The following is a 22087-nucleotide window of genomic DNA, read 5'->3' on the forward strand; positions in this document are numbered from 1 at the left end:
ACCCAAGTACTGAAGGACAGAGGTTTGTCTACTTCAGTCATTCCTACCCTTATTAAAGCAAGGAAAGCGACTTCCAGCAAGGTCTATTATCACACATGGAAGACTTATATTTCGTGGTGCGAATCTTTAGGATTTCCTCCACGTACCTATTCGGTGACTCGAATATTGGCCTTTTTGCAACAAGGGGTTGAGCAGAAGCTAGCCTTGAGCACCATCAAGGGTCAAGTTTCAGCATTAGCAATCTTCTTTCAGAAACCTTTAGCTACCAAGTCCTTGGTGCGGAATTTCATCCAGGGGGTGCGGCACCTGGCTCCTCCAGTCCGCGCGCCCTTACCGCCCTGGGATCTTAATTTGGTTTTGTCGGTTCTACAGAAACCTCCCTTTGAAAACATCAGGGAGATTCCCTTGCTTACTTTATCCCAGAAGGTGGCCTTCTTGGTGGCTATTACTTCTGCTCGCAGGGTGTCAGAACTGGCTGCATTATCATGCCAGTCCCCATACCTAGTGATTCATAGGGATAAGGTAGTACTTCATCCTAAGCCATCTTTTCTTCCTAAGGTGGTTTCAGATTTTCATCTGAATGAAGATATTGTACTACCTTCCTTGTGTCCTCAGCCCAAGCATCATCGGGAACATGCGTTGCATTCCTTAGATGTGGTTCGGGCAATCAGGGTATACCTGAAAGCTACGGAATCATTCCGTAAGACGGATTCACTTTTTGTGATCACGGATGGCCCCAGAAAGGGTTTGCCTGCATCTGCCGCGACCATTGCCAAATGGATTAGACAAACGGTGGTACAGGCTTATTCTATTAAGGGTCAGAGTCCTCCGTTCCCTGTTAGGGCGCACTCCACTCGAGCGCTCAGTACTTCCTGGGCCTTTCGCCATCAGGCGTCAGTGGTCCAGGTATGTAAGGCGGCCACCTGGTCGTCGGTACATACCTTTACAAAATTCTATAATATTGATGTGACGGCATCGGCGGATGCCTCATTTGGCCGCAAGGTTTTGCAGGCCGCAATTTGAGGAGACCGGTGGTCTACCTCGAGGGTTTTTTTCTGTTTGAAGAAAAAAAAAAAAAAAATTTTTCTCTTTTTTGTTGAGTCTCATCATTAAGGATGAGCATTGTAAACTTCTAGTTGGCACCGGTTGGGCCTTCTAGATTGGGATTTGATTTCCATTTTCCCACCCCTCATTTGTGATACTGCTCTGGGACGTCCCGAAGGTGGTGTATCACCGAGGACTACGTCTGTCAATGAGCGCTAGAGAAAAATGGATTTTTGTAAAATCTTACCGTAAAATCCTTTTCTCTTAGCTCATTGACAGACGTAGTCCCCGCCCCTCTGTTTTTGAGTTGGGTTGGGTTAAAATCTCTAAAGACTGCTTTTTCACATAACTGATTTGCTGAGGCAGAGAGAGAGAGGATATACCCTCTGGGACTGCCCCTAGGGTGTGGCCAGAGCTTTTTAATTTCCTGTCTAGTCCTGCTCCTGTGGAGGCAACATAACCCGAAGGTGGTGTATCACCGAGGACTACGTCTGTCAATGAGCTAAGAGAAAAGGATTTTACGGTAAGATTTTACAAAAATCCATTTTTTGTAGCTAAAAACAAATATTATGGCGCTATGTAGTGGACCATAAAATTAAATATCCGCCCACAGCTGTGAGGAACATATGGGTACCAATTAGGTCCCAATACCCAGAAAGAAACAACAAAAGAACCTCTATATAAAGCGCTGGGGGATGTGAGTCTATACAGCCCAATAGTAATCCACATGCTTGCACTAGCCGGCTGTTACTTGTAGTTCCACAGAATGGATGCAATGACAATGGATGGAAGGAATGGAAGGTTTATTAATAAGTCATATAAAAACTTCCAAAGGACTGTCAATGTTTGTAGGCAATATGTAGCAAAGAAACCAATGTTCATGATCCATCATGTTAATAATAATCACTGTAGGACTACACATACCAGAAATCCAAACACTGAATGGAAGACAGGAAGTGATCTGCCCGGGAAGAAACCAACCTGTCTCCACTGTGTGGTCAGCTGTGTCTCTGTGATGTACCGCAGTGTAAAGACCCTCTGTGATGTCTTGAAAGATTATGGTAGATACCGGGAGGGCGAGAGCGACTGTACTCCACTGGCTGTGTGTCTCCAGAGCGCTGCCCTAGACACTGCAGTGGCAGACCCACAAAAGCAGAAGGGTAAATTCCAGTAAGGTGCATGCCACCTTGTGGAGTATTCTTTCTCTTTTGATTTTTACTGAGCAGCGGGAACATTGCTATCACTATACTTCCAGTGCTTTGACACTGGACCTTCTGCTTTCAGCTCCTACAGAGTTGTATGCAGCTGCAGTAACCATGCTTCTCTTCCTTCTGCCCAATCACAGGGTGTTTTTTATTATGTGAATCCATTCACAAAATACAAAGCCTCCTGTGAATAGGCATCAGTGGGTAGTGGCGGATAGTTTCCGGTATATGAGAAGGCAGTGCTTCTGTCAGTGTGATGGGAGTGTAGGTATAGCTTTACTCCTGGAGCTACGAAAAGCTGTCAGATGTATTAATTGAAGGGATAAGTCCAGAAGGTAGCATGCACTTTGCTTGACCGGTGTGATCTGGGGAGGGGGGTCTGGCGTCCCCGCTGTCCAGAACACAAAGGTTCAGTGAGGAGATCACTGTACTAACATTGAATAGTTCGTACAGCAGCTCCTTGCCTCCTTTTTTTTTTTTTTTTTTTTTTTTTTTCATTCAGCCTGCTGGGTTGAACGAAAAAAAAAAAAAACACCTTACCTTATCTTCAGTCTTGGACCAGTTGTACAGGCTTCCGTCGGGGTCAGTGAGAGAGTCCATGTCTCTTGCCTCCCCTCAATTTTTTGCACCGCAGCCTTTCTCAGTGTTTTTGGCTGTCAATACTTGCAGGACTGTGAGTGACAGATGCTCGTGTTCCCCTCACCATGCCATGGTTCCATTCACAGTCCCCTAAGTCACCACAGAACAGCAGTGATGTATTGGCTGTGAGGATTGAAATGAGGCGCATCATGGGGAACACTCCAAGAAGTGATGCATGCCGAAGAGACTGACGATGGATGCAGCTGTGGAAAGGAGGGAGAAAGTGTAGACAAAATGCTGCTGTAAAGCTGTAGGATGGATTGCTGCAGCTTTGCAAAGCATTTGGCAGGTTTTATCAGACATTAAATAATAGCTCCACTTTTGTTGAGAGAAAAATATTCCCCTCTGGGTGATGTATGTAAATTGCAGGGCTTTTAACAAACCTTGCTGCAGAGCCCTACCTATACTTGGACACCTCTGGTGTCCATGTGTTGAGTGAATCTGTATGGGAGTGATTTTGTAATGATCAATCAGCTGCTGCGCCTGCAGGGCTCTAATGAGGAAAGTTGCAGGGTCTGCATCCCTTTAGACGTGATTTCCTGTCGGGATTAGCTCACCAAAAATGACATTTTTGTTGCAGAGGATGCCTGACATCTGACTTGTATCTTAGTGCAACAAACTTCTGGGAAAATCAGTGAGCCAATCACACAAGCAGGAAATTATGTTTCTGGGGAGTGTTCTGGACACCATTTGTGTACACATTCTGTGTACAGAATGCCTCCAGGTAGCCATATTGCATTGCATATTACAGAGAAATAGCAAATAAAGAAAAAATAATACAGCGTATACAATTGTGACTTAAGTCATATTGTAATTGAATATTATTAAAAATTACTTTTCCATTTCAATCTGCAGCTTTGTCATTTTCTGAAATTGCAAAGCAACTTGGCTACCTGGAGGTGTTCTGTACACAGAATGTGTATAGACCGCCCCCCAGAAACATTTCCTGCTTGTGTGATTGGCTCACCAATTTTCCCAGAAGTCTGCACTAAGGTACAAGTCGGATTTCAGGCATCCTCTGCAATAAAAATTGAATTTTTGGTTCGATAATTCACTCCCAATAACTGCACTACACAAAAAAAAAAAGGAATTGAGTTGCAACTAAACAGTGAGATACACACTTAAAACATATACAGAAAAATATAAGTTGCGCTAAACGTGAAATCAAATGCTATTGGTAATACAAACATCAAAAACAGTGATAATTGAATAAAAGTAAAGTCCAAAAGTGATATGGTATAGGTCCCACCATAGAACAGTCAAATCCAGGTTGAAATGTGCAAATTGAAGAAAACCACCACCTCAAAACGTGTCCGCCAACATACAGAGGTCCTGTTTACCAGAAAGAAGGGTCAACAACGCTGCAAATATGCCATTAAGTGCACAAACGGACCTCTCTTTGATATTTCCCAAAATGATGGACAGCTTGTCACAAGGCATTCCCCAAAAGATAGAATGGAAGATGCACCATAGTGTGATACCATAAGGAAATGTATTGAACTATAGGATATATTGCACTTACAAGACCGTAATGCATAGTAATCATGGGAAAGAAAGATAACCCGGCCGGCTGCACAGACAACACCCGTCCTTCCGGGATCTCCAACAGGCAGTGAAGTCAGCACGTTGCGGATCGACGCGTTTCATAACAGATTATGTTGTTTTTGTGCCCCAGGTACTCATTACTGTCTTGTAAGTGCAATATATCCTAAATGTCAATAAGTTTCCTTATGGTGTATCTTCCATTCTATCTTTTGGGGAATGCCTTGTGACAAGCTGTCCATTGTTTTGGGAAATATCAAGGAGAGGTCAGTTTGTACCCTTGCCAGCAGTGTATCATGGCATATTTGCAGCGTTGTTGACCCTTCTTTCTGGTAAACAGGTCATCTGTATGTTGGCGGACACGTTTTAAGGTGGTGGTTTTCTTCAATTTGCACAGTTCAACTTGTTTTAATGTTCTATGGTTGGACCTATACCATATCACTTTTGGACTTTACTTTTATTCAGTTATCACAGTTTTTGAGTTTGTTTGCATCACCAATAGCATTTGATTTCACGTTACGCGCAACTTATATTTTCCTGCATTTTTGGTTAGATACTTTCAAAGGGAACATGTCTAAAGGGATGCAGGCCCAGCAGCTTTCCTTATTAGAGCCCTGCAGGTGCACAGTTGATTATTATGAAACCACTCCCATTAGACCCACTTTCCCACAAGGATACAGAAAAACACACAGCGATTTCTTTAGAATAACAAAAGGTAGGAATCTGCAACAAAGTTTGTTAAAATCCTTGTAATGTACAGAGATCACCCAGAGGGGAATGTTTTTTTCTCAACAAACATGGAGTTACTGTTTAAGGTTAAAAATGCCAATGTGTAATTGTCGTCAAGCAATAAGCAGTTATTTCATTCCTCCCAGGCATAAGTCCTGGGTGCGAACATTTTCCTTTTTGCATCACTGCTGGACATGCTCTGTTTTTCTGTGTTCGGTGAAATCTTAACCCTTTTACTGCCTCCGACATAAGGCATACAGCAGAACAGAACCACTTCCAGCTGCCCAGGTCAGTTTGCCTTATGTCACCCGCATTTTCCACTCTGCTATGAAACTCATGAACTCCTGACTGTCCTGATTAAATGAATAGCTATGATCAGTGACTGAGAAGCCGCTGACTGTAGCAATTCATTTAAAAAGTGACCCCTGCCACTGTTGCTGAGACCTGCTGCTCTGCCAACATAGACCTCCTAGCTGGGAAATAAATTCTTTGTCTCCTGCACAACCTGATCCCCTGACTGTGCCCTCCAGTCTTTCCCCACCTGTAGCTGGGGAGACAATGGGCTGTGTTGGGGAGGGGGAGCATCATTCTGAATTGCACGGCTTCTCAGTCTCAAGTAGCCTAATGTGCCTTTCCACAACATGATAGTGTGAATGGGGCCTAATCCATAGCACCATCTTTTTATTCTACTGGCCATGTGCTTTCAGAAAATGGCTGGTTTGGTGGGTCTTCTACAAACTTGGAAAGCTGAAAGTGGAAAAAACAAGGTAAATACTGCAAAAGTGGTCCAGTCCCTTGAGGTTGGTTAAAAGTGGAATGGCCTGGCAGTGAAAGGGTTAAACCAGCCTTTCTCAAACATTTTAACACAGAGGAACCCTTAAAATAACTTGCCAGTCTCAGGAAACCCCTGCTAAAGACTAGATCTACAACTGATGATACATTGGTGTGATGGTCGGTGGGAAGAACACTCCTTGGACTTGTGGTTATTGGGAAGAATTACCATTTTATAGATAGATAAAAAGATCAATGCTGTCAGTGGGAACTTATCTGAGAGGCAGAAATTGTTCCTTGCTCAACGAAGCCCTAGCAACTTCTGGAACCCTGGTTGAGAAACCCTGCGTTATTTCAGCTTTTCACTCTATAGAAATTGTTCTGACATTTATATGGTCAGTTGGGGGTGCACCGATAACGGGAGTACCGATAACTTTAACTTTAAGTACTCGCCAAAACCAATTGCCGATGCCCATTTCCCAGGTCTCCACTGTGCCCCCCTACACTCCTGTTCTCCACTGTACCAGCCTGAATACCTGTCCTCCCCCTTCCTGTTCTCCGCTGCACCACCCTTAACCCCTCTTCCCCACTATAACCCCCCTCCCCCTCCTCCCCACACACAAACCTTTTCCCCACTGTAACTCCTACATACCTGTTCTTTACTGTGCCCCCTCCTGCAAACCAGTTCCCCGCTGTACTACCTACTGCTGGGGAGCATGTGCGACATGCTGCCTGTTCTCCCATTGCCTGCCTGTCCTCCCAGCAATAGATCTGACAGTCTGGGAGGAGGTGGAGGATGGTGATATCAGGACAAGCAGGATATTGGTTGCACTCGCCTTGCGGTTCCTTCCTCATGCCGCACATCCGGCTGCTGGCTTCTCTTCATCCTGGCTCTCTCGTGCTTCACTGCAGGCTGGGGATGGAGTGGAGACCCAGCAAGAGAGCGCTTTGATCCCACAGGGAGCCCTAGCAGCAGCTGCCCCTGGCTTTAGGGCCGGTTCACACTCTTGCGAGTGCGGCGATCGCATGTAATTCGGAGCGCACTGCTCCCTTCATTACATGCGATCGGATGTGCGGATGCGAATTCAGCCATACACTTTGTATGGCTGAAATTCGCACTGCACCCGCACAAAAGACGCACAGGACCCTTTTTTTTCCAGCCGCATCAGGATCGGATCGCACAGGGGTTCACACTTGTGCGATCCGATCCTTTCCGAACTGTCAGATTGCACTGCGATATGCAATCAAACTGGGGGTGTCGTTAACATTTAATTGACACCCCCTGCGTATCGCATATGGCAGTGTGAACTGCCAGATGTGCGTTTGCGATGCGGGAACAGGATTCGAATTTCGCAGCCTTCCCGCATCGCACAAGTGTGACCCGGGACTTAATCACATTTATCTGTCAGCGGTGAAGCCCGCTGACAGATGAATGAGTCATCAGTTGTTAAGGATGCGGCGGCCCCTCTCCTTAACAACCGATGATTGCTACATTCTTTTGTGTACATTTCAGTTGTCAGCGGGAGAATCCTGCTGACAGCTGAAAGAACTGAGCCAGTAGGTATTGGTTTTAAGTAGCTGTGCATTTGCTCGAGTGCCGATACTCCTGCAAATGCTTAGTATCGGCACTGATACCGGTATCTGTATCGGTGCAACCCTACTGTCAATACTTGCATAGTGAAAGCGAAGCTTAAGCCGTCCATAGTTCAGGGACCAGCCAAGATTCGAGCTATGTATGGGCAGGCTGATTGTACCCAAGTTGATCCATTGATTGACTGGGGTACAACCATCATGTTGGATCTCTAGCAGTGATCGACCAATATTGTTTTTTTTAAGTCAATACCGATATTTTGGTCATCGGATATCCGTATCGGCTGATATGTTCGGACATGTAAAAAAAAAAATGTTTTTATTTATTTTTTGAAAAAGGTACTCCTTGTGTTGGGATCTGGGGGTCTAAAAGACCCCAAACCCCTCCTCGGCACTGAAAAGCATTAAAAACACCAAGTTTGGCTGTTTTGAGTGCTGTCAGTTTTTTTCATTTGGCGCCGAGTACCCCGGAAGTGATGTCATGACATCACTTCCAGGTTTTTTACATGGAGACCCGATCAGAGCCGAATGCGGCTTTGATCGGGTCTTCTCTTCGGCAGCGGTGGAGGTAGGATGCCCGGGTCTCCCGTCCCACCGGAAGGCGGCGGGAGGGGGGACGTCCCCTCCCGCTCCTTGTAATGACAGCCGAGAAGCTTCTCAGCCGCATCGGTTGTCATTACAAGTCAGCCAACCGTCGGCTATGGACACCGGTACCGGGGTGATGCCTCTAGCTGCAGGCATCACTCCGGTACATGCACTTTCCCTGCGCAATATTAGTAACCTCAGGGGCCAATTCCGATATATCGGGGAAAGCGCATATCGGCCCACGATATATCGGTGTTGCTGATAATCGGTCGATCCCTAATTTCTAGCATGCGATTATTGCCAGTGGGTATAGCTGATAGCAACAATCATGTGTTCTCCCACCAGGGACAACTCCCTGCGCCCCCCCCCCCCCCATCGGGAGAACACAATAGCTCCACGGGAGAGATACCCCCATCTACATGGACTGTGCTAATGGGGGAATCAAATGATTGTCCTATCGCTCATCGACAGATGCAGCTCCATATCTTCTTAGACGATTGGGTTATGCTCCTCCGATCAGGAATAGGCACTAGGCAGGAAAAAGCTTTACCATGCCTATGGAGGCTTTCCCTGCAGGCATAACCCAGAATAAGGCCTATTCCTGATTGGAGGAGCATAACCCAATGGTCTAAGAAGATATGGAGCTGCGTCTGTCGATGAACTTCAGAGAAAAGGATTTTACGGTAAGTACAAAAATCCAGTTTTTCTTTCCTGCAATACTCTATACTCCCCCCTGTTAGGCCATGTGTCCTTGCACACATAGGCGTTTAGCGGTAGAAAAAAAACCCAGTGCCAGCACTTTCATGAGAGGAGCATTTTCCCTAAATGTGTGTAACACAAGGCACATTTAGCTCTTGAACATTTGTTTAGTCCATTGGCCAGAATAAGATAATATTCTGGCCAATTAAATTAATAAATGCCCAGACACTTGATGCACCTAAACGCGTTTGTAAAACGTGGCTTTAGGCACATTTTTAATGCTGCATTTTCCTCCTCCTGGAACAAAGGCATCCTGTGGAGGATAAAAATGTCCTGTGTGCATGAGACCGAACTTTGACTCATGTGAGGAGGGATGTGCATGTAGAAAGCTTCAGCCCAAAACTGGCCATGCTTGGGATTTAGAAGGTTTTGCTTCTAAGGCCTCAGTCACACTGGCATCATCAAAAATGCATTTAAGGACATTTCTAAATGCATGAAAGGATTTTTCAAAGCTGCCTTTCACTGAGCGTTTACCTGCGGTCAGTTTAGCTGTGCTTAGAGAAAATAGAATTATTTGCGTCTAGGATCCAATTAGACTAAGTAAATGTAAAAGCAGGATCTTCTAAATGCAGGAAAAAGTGATCTGTCAGGCTTAAAAGTTATGTCTCTTAAATCACTTCTTCTGTGTTTAGAAAAGCGAATCACGGGAGTGCCAGTGTGAATGAAGTCTTGTTAGGTTCACCTTATTGCACCCGCAACCACCCACAGCCAAAATACGCTGCTTCCTAATGGGTGCCCCCTACGCATCTGAAAACGCAGCATGTTTTCAGGTGGGGCAATAGCACTTTGCGATTTTCCGGCGGCTGTGATTTTAAAGAGGCGCAGGGACCCTTTTTTCTGCGTCCCCCCCCCCCCCCCCCCGTACAACAGTCTCTTCAAATGAATAGGCTGCTATGTCTGCGCAAGCCGCTGCAAACGCATAGGTTAAGGAATAAGATTAGGTGTAAATAAAACATGAAAAATAAATGAGATAGAAGATACACTATATTGTCAAAAGTATTGGGACGCCTGCCTTTACACGCACATGAACTTTAATGGCATCCCAGTCTTAGTCCGTAGGGTTCAATATTGAGTTGGTCCTCCCATTGCAGCTATAATAGCTTCAACTCTTCTGGGAAGGCTGTTCACAAGGTTTAGAAGTGTTTCTATGGGAATGTTTGACCATTCTTCTAGAAGTGCATTTGTGAGGCCAGGCGCTGATGTTGGACGAGAAGGCCTGGCTCGCAGTCTCGGCTCTAATTCATCCCAGAAGTGTTCTTTTGGGTTGAGGTCAGGACTCTGTGCAGGCCAGTCAAGTTCCTCCACCCCAAACTCTCTCATCCATATCTTTATGGACCTTGCTTTGTGCACTGGTGTGCAGTCATATTGGAACAAGGAGCCATCCCCAAACTGTTCCCCTAACGTTGGGAGCATGAAATTGTCTAAAATGTCTTGGTATGGTGACGCCTCCCTTCACTGGAACTAAGGGGCCAAGCCCAGCCCCTGAAAAACAACCCCACACCATAATCCCCCCCCTCCACCAAATTATTTGAACCAGTGCACAAAGCAAGGTCCATAAAGACATGGATGAGTGAGTTTGGGGTGGAGGAACCTGACTGGCCTGTACAGAGTGCTGACCTCAACCAGATAGACATCAGTCCAACATCACCAGTGTTGGGGTAGTTACTTAAAAAATGTAACTAGTTACTAGTTACTTCTGTAAGCCCCCGTTCACACTAAGGCGACCTGTGAGGCGACCTGGTCGCCTCACAGGTCGCCGTAGGTCGCCTCCCATAGGGAAGCTGCGGACCCGTTCTAATAGGAGCGACACAAGTTGCTCCGACTTAGAAAAAGGGTCCGGAGCTTCTTTGGGGCGACCAGGAGGCGACTGCCATAGACTTCAATGTTATGAAGTCTGTGGCGGCCGCTCTGAGGTCGCGGCGCGCTGCTCGCACCGCGACCTCGGAGGTCGCGGTGCGAAGTAGCGTCGCTTGCATGTGAACGGGGGCTTAATTGTAACGAGATTACTTTACTAGTTTACTGCATTTGAAAAGTAACTACACTACTTACTTTACTCTCCTTTCTTAATTGACCGTGTGTCTGTAGAAGAAGATACATGACAATCTTTCTGCATAGAGTTTATTGTATAAACACAGGCTTTGGGAAACATGAGAATAAAACATAAAGTGCAACAAGAATTCATAAACTTCATCCCTCTCTATTCTTCGAAATAACGATTGTATCGCACGGCTCGGGTAACGCAGGAAAGCGCGTTCCTATAGCTTAGTAAAGTAGTGTAGTTACCAATATTAGTATTGTAACTAGTTACATTACTTCGTTACCAAAAAAAGTAATGTAGTTGCTGTAATCAGTTACTTTGTAACTAGTTACCCCCAACACTGAACATCAGTGCCTCACAAATGCACTCCTGGAAGAATGGTCAAACATTCCCATAGACACACTCCTAAACCTTCCCAGAAGAGTTGAAGCTGTTATAGCTGCAAAGGTTGGGCCAACTCAATATTAACCCTATGGACTAAGACTGGGATGCCATTCAAGTTCATGTGTGTAAAAGCAGGTGTCTCAATACTTTTGACAATATAGTGTATGTTTGTGAATGGTGCTCCTTTCCACATAGATGACTCAAACTGTAGACTTTCCATAGAGTTTTGTATCCAGACGCATGTTCATTAGACGTAGCAATCTGCACATTTTAAATTGCATACGGCTGCTCCAGGCTGTCGTTTTGTTTTGAGAGGGGGGAAAAAACAGAAGGTTGCAAATAAGGCCATGAAGTGGGAGGTCTGGAGAAAGCAGGCATTATGTAAATGTAATTAAGTCTGAACTATTTCAGAAAATGAAATGTACGCCGCCGCTCCTTAATTTTTCCGTCGTGCACCAGACTTGATTCCTGCATGTGTTTGTCCCAGTTTTTGCTCTCCTTTTCCCGTCTGTAGTGTGGTCTCACGTGCTGTTCATTTCAGCATTCTTCATAGTCACACACTTCTGGCAGCGTGCAGGGATGAGGATAGCAGGCAGCGCTGCTCTAAATACAATGTGGTTTCCCTGAGAAGCCACTTCAAAGGCCGCACAGCTACAGCGACACCCTGTTATTTGTGGCACAGTAGCCGCAGATGTGACATTTCACTGGGTGTCCTGGAACAATCTTGCTGTCGACGTGGCAGGCTCATTCTTTGGCGTCAGGGTTGTGCCAACCTCTTTAAAGGGACCATCTAGTCATAAAGGCAAACTCCAGCTAATACTTTTTGTATATAGCAGAAAAGGGTTAGAATCTCGGTTTAGCTTTTATAATGATTTTTGTCTTACTATAAAGTAGACGCATTTCTCTCTTTTGTTCCTGTTTTGTCTGCCACCCTACACCTAGACAGGAAGTCTGGGGAAATCCCCTCCCAGTGGGGGCACAAGAAGTCATAAAATCCTGACCAAGGTTCTAAGCCTTTTTTGCTTTGGTAGATTTTCTTAAATTTTTTTTTTTTTTTCTTAGTTTATTTAAACAAAAAAAAAAAAAAGTGGGGGGTTCGATATAATAATGGGGTTGACAAACTAGAACCAATGGTCACAATGATTGAACAGTCAGTACAGTGCATTGGGTGAGTATATACAAAATAATGAGGCATAAGTTAAAGCCACCAAGGGAGCATATAAACGTATATAATAACCTCTTAGGGTTGGATCACGCTGATGCGACATAGTATCCAACTTGTGATATACTAAGTCAGATGACGTGAAATTCAATGTTTCCCTATGAGAGCCATCTTAACTTATACTACACAAGTCTGTCCGACTTTAGAAAAGGCTCCTGTACTACTTTGGTCTGACTTTGATGTGACTTCAATGCCACAGAGTGTAAATAGTCACATCAAATTCGGACTCCAAAGTTCCACTAAAAGTCACATGACAATGGAGTGGGGCTAGTGTGAGCAGAGCCTAACATCAAACCGTGGGATACATCCAAGGGAATATCCTTAATTTTCTTAGATTCTAACCCAGGAACCATTATAATAGAGAAAAAGCATGGGGGGGGGGGGGTATGGGGAAGGGACAGGGGAGAAGGTAAGGGAGGGGGGGGGGAGATGGAGGAGAAGGAAGGGGGTGGGGGCAGAGAGAGTTGGATCAGGAGGACCAGCATTGACTCTCAAGATCATAAAGAAGTTAGGCAGCATCCAAATGACTTCCCCATGAGTCTATCCAAGTCATCCATATCTTGTCAGATTTCCTAGGACAGGACAGTTACGGCTTGCATTAAAACCACCCTTAATGGTTTTTATAATGGTATTTGTCCCCATTGGGGGAATTCTCACTTCCTATAGAAAATAGGGAGGTTGTCGCTTGATTCTTTTACTGTCTGACGCTTATAAAATTGCAAGTTAAAGGGAAATCCTGAGGACACAGGAATTACATTTCACCAGAGACTCCAGGCTACACCTATCTGGCACCTATTGAATAGACAGGAAGTGGAAACTTTTCCCTAACTTTCAGCTTACTCATTTTTGGCAGTGGCTTCCATCCACATTGTATCCAAAACTTGTAAGTGAATTCAAGTTTTGTATATTGACATATTTCAAAGAACCAGTAAAAGCACTTTAAAACAAATTCTTTCATCTCTGTATCTATACGCATTGTGGAGAAAGTTAATTTTAATTTACAGTTCAGAACAGTGAGTAAATCCCTTTTTTTTTCTTTAAAAGCTGATCCTGCCAGCACTCTAATGTAAACACACAGCAGGTGTAGTTAAGCTGCTTGAAAATGACTGAAACCGATTTTTTTGAATTTATAATCTTGGAGAATAAATCACTTCAGAATAAAAACCGCTATAGAAGTTAGGGAAGGCTTGTCGTAAAGCTCTTTTACCGCTTGTTAGTCTCCTATTCAATGGGCATTTCTTATGTCTGTTTTTCATCCCTCTTTTTGTGAATGGAAAACGGACAGTAATTTATTACTATTGGTGTGTAGATGTATTCTGATGACAATCGGTATAAATCTGTATCCTCCAGAGCAGTGGTCGCCAACCTTTGAGACCTCACAGAGGAACATAAATTTTACATGCCTTATACACACAATGCTTCGGCTCTACGGTAGTGACTGTCAGCGCGCATTGAGAACAACACTGGGCGGTATACATCCGCCGCAATGTTGATTTTGCAGCAGAACCCCTGGGGACCTCCAACATTTTCTCATGGACCATTAGTTGTCCTCGGACCACTGTTGGCAACTGCTGCTCCAGAGTATGCTAGGGGTTCCTTGAGCTATGGTAGCTTCTACCTCTCAGGTACATCCATGTCTGTTTAGGTTTGTGATTAGAATCTTAATATGTTTTGTGCATTTTTTTGTGTGTGTGTGTGTGTGTGTGTGTGTGTGTATATATATATATATGTGTGTGTGTGTGTGTGTGTGTGTGTGTGTGTGTGTGTATATGTGTGTGTATATATATATATATATATATATATTTTTTTGCAGGCATAGTGATGTAAAGTGATTATATCAGTATACGTCGATTCCGTTTACATAAAAGAAAGGTAATATCAAGGGCATATTTGCCTGATGTTGGAGACAGAGCAGGACATGAACAGATAGCATCTATCTTTGGGTCCGTAAAAATGCAGAAAGATGTCCATATGACAGGGAATATCCCAGGAGTCACTTATCCAACTGGGCTGTGGGAGATTTCCTGTAAACAATACAGTGATAGGGGGGAGAAGCAGAAGCCGTGGCAGGAGGTGTTCAATGCTGCAAGTGCAAACCCAAAACTGGGCAATAGAGAGCGTGAGGGAGAGGTGTCTTGCCCCCCACTGATGTCATTCGTTTTTCTTGTTAGCGCCTATGGTGCCCATGTGAAAATAGTCCGTACACGTACACTTTTTGTTCGTAAACCTCCAATTGGATACAATAACATGTTTTGTACTTTGATTTAGCGTTCTCCTAAAGTGTGCCAGAAACCTTGAACCCAATGTGCACTGTACGTCACAAAGAAAGCTTGTAAGGTTGAACTCCCATCTGACTCACCTTGTACCTTGCTATTGGCTTTGTTGTGATTGCAAGCTTTACCAACCATTTTGGAGTTACGAGATAGAGACCAGTGCTTGACTTTGAAGATGCAGTTTAATCTGCTTACCTTTTGAAAAGGCTGTATGTGGATTCAGTACTTTGAGTCATTGACCGAGATTAAGCATGAAGTCAGCTTTGAGATGAAAATTCTGGTCTGCATACATGTTCCAGGTCCGTATCTCGGAAAGTATTAAAGAAGCCAGTGGAACTGTATGACAGCTTGGCATTTGGCAGATTGGACAGCCTACATCTAGGACCCTGTGGTTTGAAATGGGTTAAACTAACAGAAGCTTTAGATAAGTCATCCCCTTTCAGAACTATTTGGTTGGGTTATGTCACAAGCTCATGTAAAGTCATTTCTCATTATGGCTTCTACAAATTCCTCATAAATTATTTGGCCTTGTGTGGCAGTACCCTTTGATACTTTGCCCTGGGCCTCTATACCAGCCTTTCTCAACCACGGTTCCTCCAGAGCAGTGGTCTCCAACCTTTGGGACCTCACAGACTAACATAAATTTTACATGCCTTATACACACAATGCATTGAGAACCACATTGGGCGGTATACATCTGCCGCAATGTTGATTTTGCGGCAGAACCCCTGGGGACCTCCAACATTTTCTCATGGACCATTAGTTGTCCTCGGACCACTGTTGGCGACTGCTGCTCCAGAGTATGCTAGGGGTTCCTTGAGCGATGAGTAGCTTCTACCTCTCAGGTATCTAGAGACACCAAAACTCTTTTTAGCTCTCTGTATTTGGTAGAGGGGATTCTTCTAACTGACCACAGATGTGAGGAGGTTTCTTTACACTGACCTTCATGGTAATTTACCATAAGCTGTAGATAAAATGAGTTATTAGCAAGGTTTTCTGAGACCCAAAGTTATTTTAAGGGTTTCTCCATGTTTACAAAGGTTGAGAAAGGCTGCTGCATACTATGTACTGCTTTTTGTAGGGAAGAGGTAAAGGCTAGTTCACAGTCTGTCAGCGATTAAGCGTGGAACTTCAATGACATGGGCGTAATGCAGAGAACGATGCTGATTAATGTGCAAGTCCAGTTAAAGCGATACTATCCTGCAAGAAATAATCATCTTCTGTTAGAAGAATTGTATATTTTTTTTTTTAAGTTTGGATAATGTAACATTTTAGAGGGCTTCTCAACATTTCAAAAATGTTCCTTGATGTGGATAAATTACCGTAACTCCTTTAAAGTTGGGATGCAGTAATGTGAGCTGCTGTGACTTCATCTTCTCTTCTTTGGCCAATACGGGTCTAGCAGTCGAAAGATTTCTGGCAAGTGTCAGCCATTCCATGTCTCCTTTCTTCTCTTACCTAACATGGTAAAGTTCCTTCTCAATGCAAAATGGTGCAAACCTGGAACAAAAGATTTTTACAAAAAAACTATCACTGGGATTTCGGTGAAATCCACGTAGCCAAACAGTAGATGCGGAGAGGCTGACAGCTGAAGGTATGTGCGGGGAGATGAAGGGGCAGCGCCAAGCTCTATTTGCGTTACTTTATTTTGGATGCAGTTTGTTCCATTCTGATGCTGCCCATCTAATTTTTCCCCTACTATTGAAATCCTAAAAATGCATTGTAAATGCACACCTAGCGCAAAGTAAACGCAGTGCCTTTTGAGGTGCTTTTTCTGTTACAAAATAAACTTTATTTAGAGGTAACAACTGCTGTTCAAACCACAATCCCTCCTGCTGGCTGCCATGTAAAACCGAGCTATAGCCTTCTTGACCATCCATAACCTGTGTCACCTTTTTGACCTATTCAGAGCTTAATTTTTCAAATTTGAGCTCAGATTTTTTTTTTTACTATACAGTTTAAAAAAAATAACTTTATCCTATCCAGGCCCCTCGATTTGATTTAGGGTTCACCTGATGTCATAGCTCAATTCTGGAAACAGGGTGTAGTAGATGGTGTCAAAATGACTTTACATCTGCGTAGGTTTCCCCCTCCGCCGGCAGGTAACAAGCCAACTGCTCCTCTCACGCCGATCATGTTTTTTATTTTGCCCTGCGTTGTGCGTCTGCGCTAACACATAGCAAACGCATTCAGCATAACTGCTATGGCCTGGAAATGAGCCACAATGGAGCATGCCAATCCCACGGCTGATGTTCCTTATGCATGCCAGCCTCTGGGGCAAGAAACATTTTAAAGAGATCGTTGTTTGCTCAGGCAAGGTACAGCTTTTTCTTTTTTCCTTTTTTTTTTTTTTTTTTTTCTGCTTTTCCTTATAGTATTCAGTCAACAAGAAGAATGTGCAGCATTCAGCTCTACTATATCCTTCACCTTCATTGTGGAGGTGTGTTTTTGTCTCTTTAATTTCCTGTATATGGTTCTGCTTTCCCCAAAAGGTCTACTAATCCCTTTTTAAAGGGTATGTAGAGGCAAGAAATGAAAATGCTCAATGAAGCAGAAAGTGTCTTGGCTTTGAAAGGCCTTCTAATTTCTTTCTTCCTTTACTGTAAAATGTTACTGTTGATCCTGCCATTTACTTTTTAGAGACCTAGCTTCCTTTTATAGACCATGCTGTATGATGCCTTTTTAATTTTCCACTGCGTTGTCTCCCTTTCTGCCATGATGCTTCTGCTGGGTTATGTTCTCATTGACAATGCCCTCTCTCCTCCTTACCCCAGCATCAGTGTTGTCACCCTGGAGGAAGAGGCTAGACATTTCTTCATGGGTGGGTATTGCCCCTCCAGGATGATTGACATTATCAGTGGAAGTAGGACATTTATTTTTGTCTCTTGCCATGCCCAGTGGATTAGGAATTGGATAATATGCCGGGCAATGAGCACAGGGACAACTAGAGGACGCCGGGCCCTCAGGCCACCCTCATGAAGTCTGTTTCTGATTGTTTGGTCAGAGACATTCACACCAGTGGCCTGCTGGAGGTAATTTTGTAGGGCTCTGGCAGTGCTCATCCTGATCCTCCTTGCACAAAGGAGCAGATACTGGTCCTGCTGATGGGTTAAGGACCTTCTACGGCCTTGTCCAGTTCTCCTAGTGTAACTGCCTGTCTTCTGGAATCTCCTCCATGCTCTTGAGACTGTGCTGGGAGACACAGCAAACCTTCTGGCAAAGGCAGGTATTGATGTGCCATCCTGGAGGAGTTGGACTGCTTGTGCAACCTCCTATAGGGTCCAGGTATCGCCTCATGCTACCAGAAGTGACACTGACCTTTGCCAAATGCAAAACTAGTGAAAAACAGTCAAAACGGATGAGTAGGGAAAAATGTCAGTTGTATCCACCTGTAAAACCATTTCTGTTTTGGAGGTCGTCTCATTGTTGCCCATCTAGTGCACCTGTTAATTTTTATTAACACCAAAGCAGCTAAAAATGATTACAAACTCCTCTGCTACTCAACTGAGCAGATCAATATCCCAGGAGTTTAATTGACTTGATGCAATACTCTGCATTAAAAGTGTTCCTTTAATGATTTTTAAGCAGTGTATATATTGTACATTCACATCAGTCCCTGCCCTCAAGGAACTTACAATGTAAGGTCCCTAAGGGCTCTTTCACACGGTCCGCCTCCGTAGGCGGATCCGTGTTGCTCAGCGGGGATCGATCCGCGATCCCCGCTGAGCCGGCGGATGACAGCTCCGTCTCCGCTTGCAGAGCGGAGAGGGAGGTGTCTCAGCCCCTGCTGCCCTCTATGGGGGATCGGATGAGAGCGGACCGCCTGTCTGCTCTCATCAGATCCGATCCGATCCGATTACTGAACGGATGGAAAAATAGGGTTTCCATCCGTCCAGATTTTACGCACAGGATCGGATGCGGATGTCTCCGCTGACATCCGTTGCCCCATAGAGCTGCATGGAGGATCCGATCAGATCCGCCTAAAAAACTGACAGGCGGATCTGATCGGACCGCCCGTGTGAAAGAGCCCGAACTCTCATTCATTCGTACGTACATATACTAGGGCCTATTTAGATAGGAGCCAACTAATCTCAGAGGAAACCCATGCAGGCACAGTGAGAAGATGCAAACTCCAGGCCAGTGTTGTGGTTGGGATTCCAACTATTGACTCCAGAGCTGCTAGATGAAAGTTTCATTTTTCCAGCAAATTTTGTATATATTTTTTTTTTTTTTTGTGTGGGAGAGGTGACTGGTAATTGGTTCTCCCAATCTTCTTCATATTTCCTAGAGTCCTAGTAATTTTTATTTCCCACTACCAGAAGCAATTGTGTCTGTTTTAAGTAATCAGAAACTGCAGTCTTTGGTTTTCAATCCCATAAATCCCATGGTAGTTTTGCAGTAAATTTAAAGGCAGTTCGTTGACACAACCCCAGCACTACTAAGCAGAAAACAGAACCGGATGTGTGAAGAAACCAATATGGATGCCTCCTTGTACATCTATACTTAGACACACACACACTCAAGCTCTTGTATTTATGTATAAACTCAGATTTGAATGTATTAACACATTTAGAATACCTGAATCTGATATTTTTTAGGGATGTCAGAGAAATTAAAAAAAATAATATATATATATATATATATATATATATATATATATATATATATATATATATATATATATATATATATATATATAATATATATATATATATAATATATTCTATAATATGGCTTCAATCCAATTTCTCTGTGTGCCTGTAAATATGGTAGGAGTGCAGTGTGTGTGTGTGTGTGTGTGTGTGTGTGTGTGAATATGGTAGGAGTGCAGTGTGTGTGTGTGAATATGGTAGGAGTGCAGTGTGTGTGTGTGAATATGGTAGGAGTGCAGTGTGTGTGTGTGTGTGAATATGGTAGGAGTGCAGTGTGTGTGTGTGTTTGTGAATATGGTAGGAGTGCAGTGTGTGTGTGTGTGTGTGTGTGTGTGTGTGTGTGAATATGGTAGGAGTGCAGTGTGTGTGTGTGAATATGGTAGGAGTGCAGTGTGTGTGTGTGAATATGGTAGGAGTGCAGTGTGTGTGTGTGTGTGTGTGTGTGTGTGTGTGACTATGGTAGGAGTGCAGTGTGTGTGTGTGTGTGTGTGTGTGTGACTATGGTAGGAGTGTGGTGTGTGTATGAATATGGTAGAAGCCGTGTGTGTGTGTTTGTGAATATGGTAGGAGTGCGGTGTGTGTGTGTGTGAATATGGTAGGACTGCGGTGTGTGTGTGTGACTATGGTAGGAGTGCGGTGTGTGTGTGACTGACTATGGTAGGAGTGTGGTGTGTGTGTGAATATGGTAGAAGCGATGTGTGTGTGAATATGGTAGGAGTGCGGTGTGTGTGTGTGTGTGTGTGAATATGGTAGGAGTGCGGTGTGTGTGTGTGACTATGGTAGGAGTGCGGTGTGTGTGTGAATATGGTAGGAGTGCGGTGTGTGTGACTATGGTAGGAGTGCGGTGTGTGTGTGTGACTATGGTAGGAGTGCGGTGTGTGTGTGTGACTATGGTAGGAGTGCGGTGTATGTGACTATGGTAGGAGTGTGGTGTGTGTGTGTGTGACTATGGTAGGAGTGCGGTGTGTGTGTGAATATGGTAGGAGTGCGGTGTGTGTGTGAATATGGTAGGAGTGCGGTGTGTGTGTGTGACTATGGTAGGAGTGCGGTGTGTGTGTGACTATGGTAGGAGTGCGGTGTGTGTGTGACTATGGTAGGAGTGCGGTGTGTGTGTGACTATGGTAGGAGTGCGGTGTGTGTGTGACTATGGTAGGAGTGCAGTGTGTGTGTGAATATGGTAGGAGTGCGGTGTGTGTGTGTGAATATGGTAGGAGTGCGGTGTGTGTGTGAATATGGTAGGAGTGCGGTGTGTGTGACTATGGTAGGAGTGCGGTGTGTGTGTGTGTGTGACTATGGTAGGAGTGCGGTGTGTGTGTGACTATGGTAGGAGTGCGGTGTGTGTGTGACTATGGTAGGAGTGCGGTGTGTGTGTGTGTGTGTGTGTGACTATGGTAGGAGTGCGGTGTGTGTGTGACTATGGTAGGAGTGCGGTGTGTGTGTGTGTGTGACTATGGTAGGAGTGCGGTGTGTGTGTGACTATGGTAGGAGTGCGGTGTGTGTGTGTGTGAATATGGTAGGAGTGCGGTGTGTGTGTGTGTGTGAATATGGTAGGAGTGCGGTGTGTGTGTGTGAATATGGTAGGAGTGCGGTGTGTGTGTGTGAATATGGTAGGAGTGCGGTGTGTGTGTGTGACTATGGTAGGAGTGCGGTGTGTGTGTGTGAATATGGTAGGAGTGCGGTGTGTGTGTGTGACTATGGTAGGAGTGCGGTGTGTGTGTGACTATGGTAGGAGTGCGGTGTGTGTGTGTGTGTGTGACTATGGTAGGAGTGCGGTGTGTGTGTGTGTGAATATGGTAGGAGTGCGGTGTGTGTGTGTGAATATGGTAGGAGTGCGGTGTGTGTGTGTGTGACTATGGTGGTAGTGCGGTATGTTTGTGACTATGGTAGGAGTGCGGTGTGTGTGTGTGTGTGAATATGGTAGGAGTGCGGTGTGTGTGTGTGTGTGTGACTATGGTGGTAGTGCGGTATGTGTGTGACTATGGTAGGAGTGTGGTGTGTGTGAATATGGTACACTAATGCAGAGGTAAGCTGGGTGGTGCTTGCTCCTATGGGGCAGAGAATGAAGGGAAAGTTTCTGTGTTTTGTATAAAGCATTGCAGAATATGACAATACTGGATGAATTGGTAAATAAAAATAAGTCCATTCTCTGCTGGTTGTTTGTGAATGAAGCTCACTCTTCTGTCTAGTCTTTGTCCTAACAAGCACAATGATGCCTACAATGTAAGTACAGGCATAAAGGCATTAAACTATGCTTCCAGTGGTGCTGCTAGGAGCAGTAATTGATTGATTATTGGTGCAACAAATGATTGTGTATATACTGTAGTAAGTAGCATCAATGTAGTTGAATCATGGGGTCAGTGCTGTGTGATCGCACAGTTCCCCAATCATATGTGATCATATGTAGTTACAAGATGCCACTGCATGCTTTTTGTGCAGCTTACGCCATAAAGAGACATTGGATGCATCTATTTGGTAATTACTACTCCTATCGATTTAGGTCTTACAGCTGATCTACGGAGCAGCTCCTGTTACTTCCAGCCTAATGTGACTGCTAGCAAGTGAGGAGATGAAAATCGCAGGTGTAGCTTAGCTTGCGTGAGACACAAATAGGACCCAGTGAGGCTTGCTGCACACTTTGCAGTGAAAGCGGCAGC

The 22087-nt window shown here is 44.5% G+C and overlaps 1 protein-coding gene across 1 annotated transcript in view; it reads left to right on the forward strand.

Annotated features, from left to right (window-relative positions):
• The window catches only part of PLXNA3 (plexin A3), a 272276-nt gene that overhangs the window by 80268 nt on the left and 169921 nt on the right, over positions 1-22087 (forward strand). The gene's annotated exons all lie outside the window — the stretch shown is intronic.

This window comes from Pelophylax lessonae, assembly GCF_965119305.1.
Source record: "Pelophylax lessonae genome assembly, chromosome: 7".
Taxonomy (NCBI): Eukaryota; Metazoa; Chordata; class Amphibia; order Anura; family Ranidae; genus Pelophylax; species Pelophylax lessonae.